Source organism: Balaenoptera physalus, assembly GCF_965194825.1.
Source record: "Balaenoptera physalus genome assembly, chromosome: 13".
Lineage (NCBI taxonomy): Eukaryota > Metazoa > Chordata > Mammalia > Artiodactyla > Balaenopteridae > Balaenoptera > Balaenoptera physalus.
Genome location: NC_138892.1, coordinates 18,831,891 through 18,845,050, shown reverse-complemented (window position 1 = coordinate 18,845,050; position 13,160 = coordinate 18,831,891). Strand labels below are relative to the sequence as shown.

At 41.1% G+C, this 13,160-nt stretch overlaps 1 protein-coding gene across 1 annotated transcript in view; it reads right to left on the bottom strand.

The window, feature by feature from the left end:
* The window catches only part of LOC309640585 (uncharacterized protein C12orf42), a 181,304-nt gene that overhangs the window by 152,700 nt on the left and 15,444 nt on the right, over positions 1-13,160 (bottom strand). The gene's annotated exons all lie outside the window — the stretch shown is intronic.

The window sequence follows — 13,160 nt, the reverse complement described above, 5'->3', positions numbered from 1 at the left end:
CATCTATTAATATGATCATATTTTTCCTTTTAATCTGTTAAAGTGCTGTTACATTAATCAAATTTCCAATATTAAACAAATCAAGCATTCATAGGATGAAAACAATTTGGTCATAATGTATTTTCTTTCTAGTATATTGCTGGATTTCATTTGTTGATATTTCATTTAGTTTTATTGCTTCAATGATCATGATTGAAATTGACCTTTTCTCCCTTATAATGTCCTTGCCTTGCTTTGGTATCAAATTATGCAAGCCTCATAAAATGACTTGGAGAATATTCTCCTTCTCTAATTGCTGATAAACTCTGTATAGGATTGAAATTACCTATACCTTAAATATCTGAATGACTGTATTGGTAAAACTATTTTATTCTGATGCTTTCTTTAGAGAAAAATTTTAACTACTGATTCAATTTATATAATGGCTATAGGGCTACTTATATTTTCTATTTCTTTTGAGTCGTTTTTTAAATTGTGTTTTTCTGGGAAATTATTCTTTGATTTTCCAGTTTTCCAAAATTGACATTAAAGTATAAACATTATCCACTTATGCTTTTAATCTATTCATTAAGAGTATATGTTCCTGTTTTAATTTTTAGTGTTATTTATATTGCATTTCTTTCTTCTTTCTTGACAAATCTTGCCAAAGGCTTGTCAATTTTATTAGTCTTTTCAAAGAGCCAACTCTTACCTTTGTTAATCCTTTTTATATGTTTATTTTCTGATTTATTAGTTTTTATGGTGTGCTTTTTTAATTATTGTCTTTCTTATACATTTTGGGAGCTTATTCTGCTATTTTCAACTTATTGATATTCAGTTTTTTAAATATTTTACCCAGCATTTTTTATTTGTCAATTTAGAGAGTCATATTAGTCTGCAATTCCCTTAGAAATAGAAAACCCCCACTGTATTTTCTAACTTATCTTTACTAATATTTTTAAATTATTAAATTTTGTACTTTGGAATCAATTAGTTTATTCAACATGATCATTTTTCCACTGATTTTTCTCAGATTGTATTGGTGAGAAATATGTTATCTGCAATTAGGAATCTTTTTCTTCTTTTCAACTGGCTATCCTACTTATTTCTGCTTCATGTCTTTTTTAATTTCCTAGAATTTTCCGAATACTCTAAAATAATAGTGACATTTAGGTATCCTTGTCTTACTTATAATTTAAAAGTCCTCCAGGATTTTTTTCATTAAGTATGATAATGACTCCTACATTAAGATAGATTCTTTATATATTAAATTAGTATCTGCCTGTTCCTAATTTATAAAAAATTTTATAAAGAATAGTTGTATGTTATCAAAATGCCTAGTATTTAATAACATTCGCCTATGATTTTTCTTGTTCAATCAACTATTGTGATATATTTGGTTCCTATAATTCCTAACATTAAAACAATCCTGAAATAATATCTACTGGGTACATAAAATATGAGATAATACATTGACATTATTTATATATTCATATAAAATAATATATTTTATGTACAGTGATGAATTTAATGTGTTCATGGAGATTTTAGGACATGGTCATCTATATTCACAAGTAAAATATTTTATTGACTTTTTTTTATTACACTAGTTTTGTCCAGTTTGGCTATCAAATGAATTAAGAAAATTTCACCAGTTTTTATGTCCTATAACAATTTCTATAATGTAGAACTTCTATTTCTTTAAAACACTGAAAGAACTCACTTGTAAAACTGTATAGGCTCAGAGCCTTTTTTAGAGTTAATTATTTGAAAGAATTTTTCATCTTTGTCATGACTACTGTTGTAGTTAGGTCCTCCGTCTCTCCTTGAGTTAATTTTAATTGTTTTTGCACATTAATATGATAATTTTATTGAGGGTTTTAAATGTATCACCACAAAATTTTACATAGTGGTTCTTATATTTTAAATCTCTAAATTAAGGGAAAACTCTGGTTCACCCATTTTATTTCCTTGGAATTGTAGATATAGTAGTTTCTGTTCTACGCCTCAAGAGAAAATATAGAAACAAACAGTCCTCCCCTCAAGAGATAATTGGCGAGATTAGAAAAAGGCTTATATCTACAGGGCTAAATTTACCAGGAGTTACACCATTTAAAAGGTAATAAGCGGGACTTCCCTGGTGGTCCAGTGGTAAAGAATCTGCCTTCCAAAGCAGGGGATACAGGTTCAATCCCTGGTCAGGGAACTAAGCTCCCACACGCCGTGGGGCAACTAAGCCCACATACCACAACTACTGAGCTCACGTGCCTCAACTAGAGAGCCTGCATGCCACAAACTACAGAGCCCATGCGCTCTGGAACCTGCGCACCACAACTACAGAGCCCACGCACCCTGGAGTCTGCACGCCACAACTAGAAAAGAGAAAACCCACACGCCACAACTAGAGAGAAGCCTGTGCACCATAACGAAGAGACTGCGCACCTCAATGAAAGATCCCTCATGCCTCAATGAAGATCCCGCGTGCTGCAACTAAGGCACGACGCAGCCAAAAAATAAATAAAAGAAAAGAAAAAGGTAATAAGGGTACATATCTCATTCTGTGTTTTTATCGTGCTTCCTCTTCTGCCTTCCTGTGCCCAGACATAGCAGGCCTGGTTTCTACATGGCAAAGCAGACCTCACAGACCTTAGCAATAGGCCTGCCAATCACTATTTTATGTACTCAGCTTCTCCACTGTGACCTGTGAGTTACCCTCAGTCATTTCAGACTGGAGAGAGTGGAAAGTCCATCCTGGCTTAAAACTCAAGCCTCAATCCCCAATTCATCTTTATCAGGAGCCCTTTACTGGGAGAGTAATTTGGCCTACGTTAACACAGCTGATAAGTTGATGGAAAACAGGCCTTTATTCTATGAAGCAGGACTGAAGGAGGATGAAGGAATTACTGACTTCCCAAACATAACCTCTAACTTTTTAGACACACTTCTTGTCATTCTCAATTTTACGTGTTTGTGGTTTGTCTTTTTTCTTAAATCAACTTTGCAGGAATTTGCATGTCATTATTATTTCATAGTCTAAAATAAGAGACTTAGTCTGGGTCAAAAGTGACTGTAAAGACCTCAATGGAATGACTTTATGCATCTTCATTCTAATGTCACTCTAGTCACATGGCACAGTTTCCTTATGTAAACTTGCTTCTCTTTGCCACCTTCTCTTCTAACAAATAAATTCCTCCCCTTCAACTATATTTTCTTCTGCTTAAAGTCATCCATTTGATTATGATCTTTAATGATTCTTTCTCCAGCTCATGACTTTTCACAACCTCTGATGCTCAGTATTTCCAGTTAAGATTCAGGAGGTAGGGAATCTTCCTAGCCCAGCTCATGTCTTCATGAGACCTGAAGGGTCTAGCGCCTGTCAAGTGTCTGTCCTTAAGCCTACCATCTTGATTTGGCCTCCTCGATAACAGCTCAAAATTAACATGTAGAAGCAGAATTCTTGATTCACACCCTTTTTCAAGCCTGTCTCCCATCTTTGTTCTCTTCCGCATCTCCATAATGTGACCACTGTCTCCAAGGTATTCAGCCCTATATCCTCTCCTTGGTTCCTCCCTTTCTCTCATCACCTCACTCATACGCTCCCATTCATCAAGTCCCATTGTTCTTCCTCTAAAGTAGATCCTAAATTCATCCATTCTCTTCATTTTCATTAACATCACCTTAATCCAGACACCAGTATTTCTTATCTGGATTATTATAACAGCCTCCTAATTCTCTAAAGTAGATCCCAAATTCATCCATTCTCTTCATTTTCACTAACATCACCTTAATCCAGACACCAGTATTTCTTACCTGGATTATTATAATAGCCTCCTAATAGGTCCCTAACCAGTCACTACACTCCTGATTCTTTCCATCATTCTCTCCATACTCCAGACAGCAGCAGTAATGACCTTCTTAAAGTATAAATTCAATCAAATAGCTCCCTCACTTAAAATCCTCCAGTAGCTCCCTACTTTTCTTAGAAGAAAATAGTCTTTTCCTGTGCCTGACACAGCTTTCCATGATCTCATCCTGGCTAAACTCTCCACCTCATCTCACGTACGCTCCCCCTACTTACAGTGTTCCAGCCGCACCACCTTCTTTCAGAGACCCAGGAGGACCCTTAAAGCTGTTTTCTGCCTTAGGGCCTCTGCACACATCGCTCTGCTTGCTTGATCGTCTTTCTGCTCCTTCACTTGCTTTAGATATTTGATCTTCTCCAAGTGTCTTTACTTGGCCACCCTATCCAAAGGAAATTTCTCCCAACTTGTAATTCTTTATTTTATTGCCTTATGTTTTCATATTTTTGCCTGTCTCCCTAAATTATTGGGAAAGAAACTACAAAGAACAGAGCAAAAGAAAATGCCAAAAAGAGACGCAACAACAACAAAAACCTTCAAAAGATAAGAAAAATGGGGAAAAAAGCAAGAAACTGAAAGGAAATAAGCATAAAATTATTATCCTTCCTGGAGAAAAGAAGTTCATAACATTTTTAAATAAATGCAAAGGTTGTATGAACCAGAAGTGAACATTCTAACCATTATTTTTCTAAGTCTTAGGTACTGATTTCTAACTTTCCTGCCTTCAAGATTTATGTAAATCGATTTTCCTTGAATTCTGGTGACTACAACATTCTGCAGTTTGAGAACTTATCAAAATGAAGGCTCAGAATGAGTTAGAAGCATTTGAAAACGTCATTATGAGCCACTAGAAGAGTCTAATGCTTCTTTTCTCATTGTAAGTTTGCATAGCAAGCATCCAAGACAAGTTTTAACATAAAACGACTCTCTCTTAGGGCCACGGGTACATGGGGCATCATTTCCCCACAATAGCCTGGCTCTCTCGCCTCCTTTTCTCTTCTGCAACGCCTCTTTGTAAATCACAGGTGTTTGTGGGCATAAAGCCCATCAGAAGGGAGTTTATTGTGAAGAGTTCTTTCTTTGCCACTTGTTCTAAACCTGTTCAGAGAGTGCTCCATGCCTTAGACCAAATCTCCATAAAAATCAAGAAACAAGAAGTTTTCTGTACTCCTGCCCAACAGTCACACTATGACATCGGTTCGACAGCTCTGTGACCCTGTATTGTCCCAACTTTATTCACTAGTCTCTTTTCTCTTTCTCCCTCCCTTCCTTTTCTTAAGCCTTTATTGGCATTTTTTTATCTACTGTAAAATGAAAAGGAGGAGGATGGTTTTTTGTTGGTTTTTTTTTAAGCGCCCTATGTTGCAGCTAGAAAAAGCTATCTGCAGTTACTGTAGTAATGGTTTCAAGAAACACCTGCAAATCAAAGAAAGACACCATAACAGTGTCTTCAGGGGTTTTTTTTTTTTTGGTTTTTTTTTCTTCCCTCAGAGTTCCTTCTTGACCATTATAGAGTAGGTCGGGGATGAATTTATGTGACAGCTATGAAGTTAGTATTAAAATTGTGAATAGTGCCTAGCAGTTTTCACGCACTTACTATAAGATCGCCTCAATTTGCCACACAGCGGTGAATAGGGTAAGGGCGGGGGGTGTCAAATGAATGGGAGGAGGAGGGTCTGTGAATGGGAAGGTTTCCCTGGAGGGAGCAGCATGGGACTCACAGGAGAAGTGCGATTTATTTTTGAAGTTCCAGAAAGAAAGCCCAGGAGAAGCTGCCTAAAAGTCCTGAAGCATGAGGCTGAAGGATGTGAGATATACGATATGTCTGTACACATTTAGCAAGTGTCAAAGCCAACTCTAGACTCATGGACCGGGCGCGGGGTGGTGGGGGAGGGGAATGGGGGTGGAAATGGAGGTGCGATGGTAAATCCATTCCTCTGGTCTTCCAAGATTGAATATTAAATGCCAGCAGGGAGCAGATGCGGGCAGGGGCTACAGAATGGGGGTAAGGGGCTATGGAAGCAGGGCGTTAAGCGTTTATCTCAATGGAAATTAACCACTCGGGGAGAATTAGAAGAGAGCTGGAGCGGGCTGGGCAGGGGAGACTGTCTCTTCTGGTGCGGGGATTTGAGGAGCGCCTTCAGAAAAATGAGGTGAGCCGGCCTGCAAAGAGCAAGGCGGGGCGTGCCCTCTGCTGCCCCCGGGGCCCCGCCCCCGCAGCACCCCCCACGCCGCATTAGCATGCGGGCCGCAGCGGGCCGGCCGCGCGGGGGAGGGCGGCAGTGGGATCGCCGCGCTGGGCTCATTGTGGGCCGCGCTCGCCTCCGCGGGGGACCATCTGCTCGCTGTCAATGCATCACCTGCTCGTCTGGGCCGTCGCCGGGGCAACGGGGGGCGGGGGATTAAGGAGCGTGTGCGTCTGGGTCCCGGCCGCGGCGGGGGCGAGGGCGGGGCGCTCCTCAGCCGCCCCCAGCCCCGGGACAGGTCCGCCCCGCGGAGGGGCCAGGCGACCACCGTGGCGGGCGCCGCCGCTCGCTGCTGCCCCTCGGGCTTGGCAAAGGCACACGAGACGCCTCTACTCGCGGAGGCGGCGGCAGTCTCGAGGCGGAGCAGAGAGCCGACGGCCCCGCCCTTCAAACTCACCCGGAGGGCTAGAACTGCGACCCTCGCGTCTACCTGGAGCTGCGTGGACCAGGTCCCGGCGGTGACGCCTGCTGCCTCATCCGGGGAGCTGGCCCGCTCAGCCGGTCCCTGGGGGCGCGGTGCAGCGCGGTTCTGAGCGTCCCGCAGTCGCTGAGCCACCAGAATGGGGTCAGCATCGCGGGTAGAACCTCCCGGCTCCAGCCTGCCATCCAAGTCACAGATAAAACTTCCACACCTCTCCTCTGACATTCTGGTCGGCCGCCCATCGCCAAGCCTGGGGAAGCCTTGGAAATCAGAATATATGAGTGACACCTGCTCTTTAGATTAATCTAAATGGGTTGATTTTCCACGGAGGGAGTAGTTCTGGAGATAAAAACCCCCAGAAATCCTGAAATCCCCCTTCCACCCACTCCTATTCCTGCACTCGACATAATTTTGAATACAGGAGAAATGTAGTGAGTGATTTCAGCCAACAGCAGGGGGCAGAGCTAGGCTGCAGATGGGACCACGTCCACTCTGGGATTATATTGGATCCAAAGCCATGCTCTCTGGTTTAGAAACTTCCAGGAAGATCTATCCTCTGCCCTTGCCCATCTCCACCCCACCGCCCAACTGGTCAAGGACACCAGCTGCACCAACAGAAGTCAATCATATCTGCCAGAGGATTCCATGCCCCTGAACTAAGAGTAGCTAACTCTCGGACATAAACTTAACATGGCCTACACAGAACCAAGGAGTTCAGCTTTAATCACAACTCAAATCTTTTTTTTTTTTTTTTTTTCTTTCTGGGCTGGCCAACTGCTTTTATTCCTTTGCAGAATAACAGAAGCAGCAGAAAGTTGAGATTCACTGAGTCCCAGGCCCGACACCCCTACCTCCTCCCAAACCCACATCTAAAACACTTCCAGCCAGGTAAAATTCTAGCTTTTTTCTAAAGCTTTCCGAGTCAAGAAAGCCCGAAATCTTTCGGGAATAGATCTCATTCCAGAAGCTGGCAATCCTTGAGGAACCAACAGTCTTTGACTAACTTAGTAACTCAAACCCACTTCCTGCAGTTCTGCTCTCTGAAGAAAGAGAAATTGGCCTCTTTTCAAATGAACCCTTTGTATTGAAGAAATTATTAAATTATCTATTAACCTTCTCAAATTTTCTCCAGTCTTTAATATTTTTCTTTTCTTTAACAAAAATCCATATTTCAAGTTACACCAAATCGAGATTGTGATATTGACCCTATATAACTTCAACTAAAATCTCATAATCATCAAATAAAATTTCTCCCATACTTTTATGATTTCTAGATATGAACATCATGAATTAGACTAATTTTGTGATTAAAATCAAAATTTTAAAATTTACTGTTACCATCATTTATTTGTTGTTCCTATCATTTAATGCAAGAGAAAAAAGTCAACCATAAAAATATACATGCACTTTGACATGAAAGGAAAAAAAAAAACAAGTGTGTAATGTATAAACTTGCCCAAAAGATTTTAAAAAAATTTCACCCATCCAATACTGCTTTTAATTGTGACTTTTAAGAATTAAAGGTGAGAGTTCTTAGAAGGCATGCTCTTTGATTCAAAAGGTACTTCCAGATAGACAGAATCATGGCATCATTCCCACTTTAAAAAGGATGAGTTTGAGTCTAACCATCCTATCTATAGAAAAGGTAACTGAAACCAAAAGATAAGCAACTAGCCCAAGACTGTTATAGACAGTGGCTGGGGGTGCTCAGGGCACCTTCAACCCCACTAACCTCCCAGAGGAGCAGGCTTCCACGACAAGAACACCTCAAAATGCCCTTAATCCACTCTATTCCCACTACTACAGCTGCTGGCCTCACAGCAGAGATGAGAACTCTTCACCAGTTCAACAAATAATCATTGAACACCTGCCATGTGTAAGGCAAACCAGACAGACACCACCCTCATGGCGCTCACTGTTCAGTAGGGGTAAATAGATTTTTTTTTTAACTTTTTATTCATTTATCCAACAAACATTTCTTGAGCACCTAATCAACTACTAGGAGAGGGGAAAATACATCCACAAGTAAGATGTGGATATCTGTCTCAAAAAGAGAAAAACACACACAAAAAAACCCAGAGCATAATGTAATTAATTAGAAAATAATATCAGTAGGCCAAAGTATCATGGAAGTATAGAGGAGGCATCAGATGATTTTGTCTAGATACTGCCACAGAGATGTCATAAACTGGGCCATCAAGAATTAGTAGGCATCCCCAGCACCTAAAACAGGGCCTGGCACATAGCAGATGTTCGATAAATAGTCGTTAAATGAATTATGTATTTTCCAAGTAAGGAAGAAATTCCAGGTGAAGAAGTCACAGTATGAGCAAAGGCTCCAAGCACATTGTTTAAGGAATGAATGAGCAATTCATTATGAGCAAAACAATATAAGGGAGGAGAAAGAGGATGATAGAATGCTGGTGTGGAGGCATGTGGAGAAGGGATGTGAGTGCCGTGCCAGGAATCTGGACTTTGTCTTGGAGACCAATAATTTTTCAGGAGCAGAACACTTTTTTTAAACAGAATCTTGCAAGAAACTCAAATACAATAAAACTGATCAAAATACAGCTGCCCTAGTTGAAACAGGAATAGGATCTGACATCCTGCTCCCTGGCCACAACTTCACCCTCTAGGCACTGCTGGGGAACCCTTCTATTGCCCCTGGAACACTTTAAAAAACAGTGCCATGGGCAATGGGCTATCACTGAACATCACTAAGCATGAGAGTGTGAGTTTGGATGGGAAGGAGTCTAGGAAAGCATTTGGGTTGCTATTGAAATTGTCCAAGCACAAAATAATGAGGACTTAGTGACATTGGTAGTAAAATGGATGATAAAGAGATTTTGAAGATGGAATCCTTAATATGTATGGTCTTTCTGCTTCAGAGAAAATAATTTCACCTCTGGTACATTCTGAATTTGGATATTTTTAAATAGTAGTATGTAATAAACTGTGCATGATAACTGTTACTATGTCCAACACATTCCCACACTTGCAAAAGTTTTGAAAAAAATACAAATTCCTTTGCACTAGCTGCTTAAGATGTGGCCCATATGTCAGAATATAGATTTTTGGATCTTAAGATGAGCAAACGGAAGATTTATAAATATAACCAAAAGGAAGGCAGAGATGAGAGATATCTAATGCTCCTTTAACTTACTAATCAGGGGAACCAATTTTTGAGCAATGATCAAAGTTATGGTGTATGGTGACCCTTCCCTGCACCCGCTCAAATGTAAGCATTCAAGTGTTTTTCTTACAAGTCACATGAAATTCATCACTGATCACTTACATTTAGCTATAATTGCCCATTAAAAGCCCCTCCTGGGTAGAAAACTTGTGATTTAAGGAATCCATGGCACTTTTGAACTGGGTAAAACAAAGATATATGCTCACACAGGTAAGCTAAAGGAAGAGAGGCAGCAAAGGGGAGCCGGGAAGCCAAGGAAATTCACATGATGAAGATAGCTGGCATTTAGCCAGAAGTGAAAACTATAAATATTAATCAGATGAGAATCAGTGTCACTCTACTGCAAGAATGTTCTGTAATTAAAAGGGTGGGTATTGTGTTGTGCATGTTAGCACGATTGCCACCAATAATATTGGATGCCAGCAGCTCCCGAGTGCTGGAGAGAACACAGGTTCCTAAGGATGTCACCTAGCAGAAAGTTCACTACATAAACATCAGCCATTTATGTCAAATTCAAATAACACTCTAAAATAAAGGGAGAAAAAAATACCTGGGTTTCAAAATTGTGTTTCTGTTTTTAAAAGAAAAGGCAAGGAAAGAAATATTTGTTGGGTACCTATTATATGTCAGGCATTTTCTAGATGCTTTCCATACATCATGTCACTTAATCCTTACTTCAAGCTTGCGGACAAAGTGTCATCATGACCACATTTCAAAGACGCGGCAGTTCCTAAGTTGGCTTTAACGTCCAGGGTGTAGCTGTTGGTGAGTGTGTCTGAAGTGGAGCAGAGAAGAAGTGACCCTGACATTGGTGAAGTTACAACATCATGAGATCAGGATGTTCAGTGGATCATCCACATGAGCACTGAGTCTCCCAGGAAGGTGATGACTTGGAGTAGATGAGAAGGGTGGGAGGGAGGCACCAAAGCTCTCATTTGGGGAAATCAGCAGTCACTCTACTCAGTCGTCAGGCAAAGGATGTTTGAGCAACATACCAAGCGTGTCAAAGGAGAGGGGCTTATTAGAGATCAGAGGAGGAATGGTTGAAAGAGCCAATGGGGGACAAAAGTATGTGATTCTCTTCTTCTGCGTCTGGTCAAAGATGAGCAAGGATAAAGAGCTTACACTCCGGGGGGTACAAAGGAAGTCACCTCCGTCAAAGGAAAACAAAGTTTTAGTTGGGTCAGAAGTGGAGGGACCTTTGAATGAAGAGGCGAGGAATGCAGAGGAATTCTGATTAGGTCACTCTCTTGTCTCTCCCTTGCCTACAGCTGAAATCCAAATCCTTAAAGGTTATCCAAGCCCTCCATGATGTCATCTTGTCTAGTGGTGCCCTGGTCAATGTTTAACAACCAGCTCTCAGGGAGGATAAAGTCCTGATTTGTAGCATTTGCCTATTTCCATGGTGTAAATACTCCTACTGTGACTGATTTCAAGCTTCCAATGTGACATTAGTGAGTGCAGATTTGGGAAAAGATGTGTACAATCAGCTTTGACGAGTCAGTGCAAGTTGGCTCAAACACACCCTGCCCTTGACTATATTTCATGTTTCCTGTCACTTCTTCCCACCGTGTATTCTTGTTCAAAGATGGGGCTGCTAACTTGTGCAAACTCTACACTGCACAACTCTAGGAGTGCCACGTTCATCACAGTCTTCACCGGTATGTCTAAGTAATATGACAATTTCCCTTCAGATGGTGGGAAGTATAAAGAAGGACACCTTCCTTAATTTTCACAAAGGCATCATCTGGTCGTCGTGCTGCTCAAAGACCACATACCACGAGTCACAAGCCAAATCCAGTCCACAGACATGCCGGGTTTTAAAATGTTTGTTTTTTTAAACTACCTTGCTGACGTTTAAAAATAAGGAACCAAGAACTCAGATTTCTAGGTTCTCTTGGAAAAATCAGAGCAGGCTGTATTATTAACATATGGAAAGTGCCGATGCCTACAACGAGGTCGTCATTCAAAAGGTGTCAATATTCTTCAGCCCGCCCTGGCTGATATTTTATACTCACCATTTTCATCTCCATAATCCAGGGAATCCACGTCATCTGGACTCTATCTCCCCTGCAGCTCCTCTCTTACCATCTCTCAGTTTCTAGAATAGTCTTTCCACCTCAGCACCTTGCACCTGCCATTCTTCCTGAAACACTCCACTCTCCACCCCCTTCACTTGGCCAACTCCTCCTCCTCCTTCCATTCCAACTTAGACATAATCTCCACCATCAGCTCTCACCAAGACTCCCTAATAGCCTCCAACCTGCTGGTACCCGTGCCATGTGCCACAGAGCACTCGGAGAGACCTTTTTAAAATGTAAATCATAGCGCGGTGCAATTATAACGAAACACAAACTCCTTAAAATGACCTTTAAAGACCTACGTGATTTGGACCCTCTCTCCATTCTTCAGTCACACTGTGTCCCTTTCTCCTTCACAAACACACCATGCCCGTGCTCTGGCTTCCCCTTCTGCCTGGAATTCTCTTTCCCAGGTCTTTATAGAGCCCACAGCTGCGTATCATTCAGGTCTCAGCGCGAATCACCTGCACGTGCTCAGAGAGGCTTTTCGGCCATCCACGTAGAATAGCAGCCCTCCCCGCTACCAGCCTCCCTGCAATGACTCTCTCTCACACCCTTTGTTACATATCTCAGATACATCTCCACACCTCCAAATCACAATTCCTGCTGGTGGGCCTGTCAATCTGTGCTTCTTTTGAGCTACCCTTGATGATTCTGACGTGCACCAACTTGGGACGCCCAGGCTATGGAACAATGGGTGAGAGAAAATAGTGGGGAGGTTAAAGAATGCTGTGGTTCATTGTTAGTGATTTGTTCCTTCTGAGTTTTTGTAGTTCAGTATTGCAGTGATAGTATAATACCACAAACCCAGCATAATTTTATGACCATCAGTTCCCTGCCTGTTTATTAGTGATTTCTAAAGCCTCGATCATCAAAATTCCTCTAATCCCCATGAAGAACAGTTATGATCATACTAGTGAAAGGATGGAATGAAGGATGGACACCTAGAGGTGAACTCGACAAACTAATAGGATGAAATAAACACAGACATGTGTTAAAAAAAAAAAAAAAGCTGGAGAATCTGGGGGTGCTCAAGAATCACTGGCAAAGTATCTAATGTCATGAAGAATTGTAAGATTAAAATCTTACTTAATGGTTATGAAAATACAAAGACTAAAGGAAAAGAAATGGAAAATGCCCATATGATCAGCAAAGGTTAATAAATCTTGTGCGTGAAGGGATTGTTTTCCTGACAGAGTGAACATGAGAATCACAGAGAAATTATTTCCCAGCAGCTTTGTAAGCTTTTGAGTTTGTCTTAGCAAAATTGAAGCCATTTGGGATGTCATTTCCATGGCATGCTTCCAAATTTAACACTTAAAGAGGAAAAAATATCCCAAGTCAAATTTGAAAGCCCACACTAATAAATGGAAATGCAAT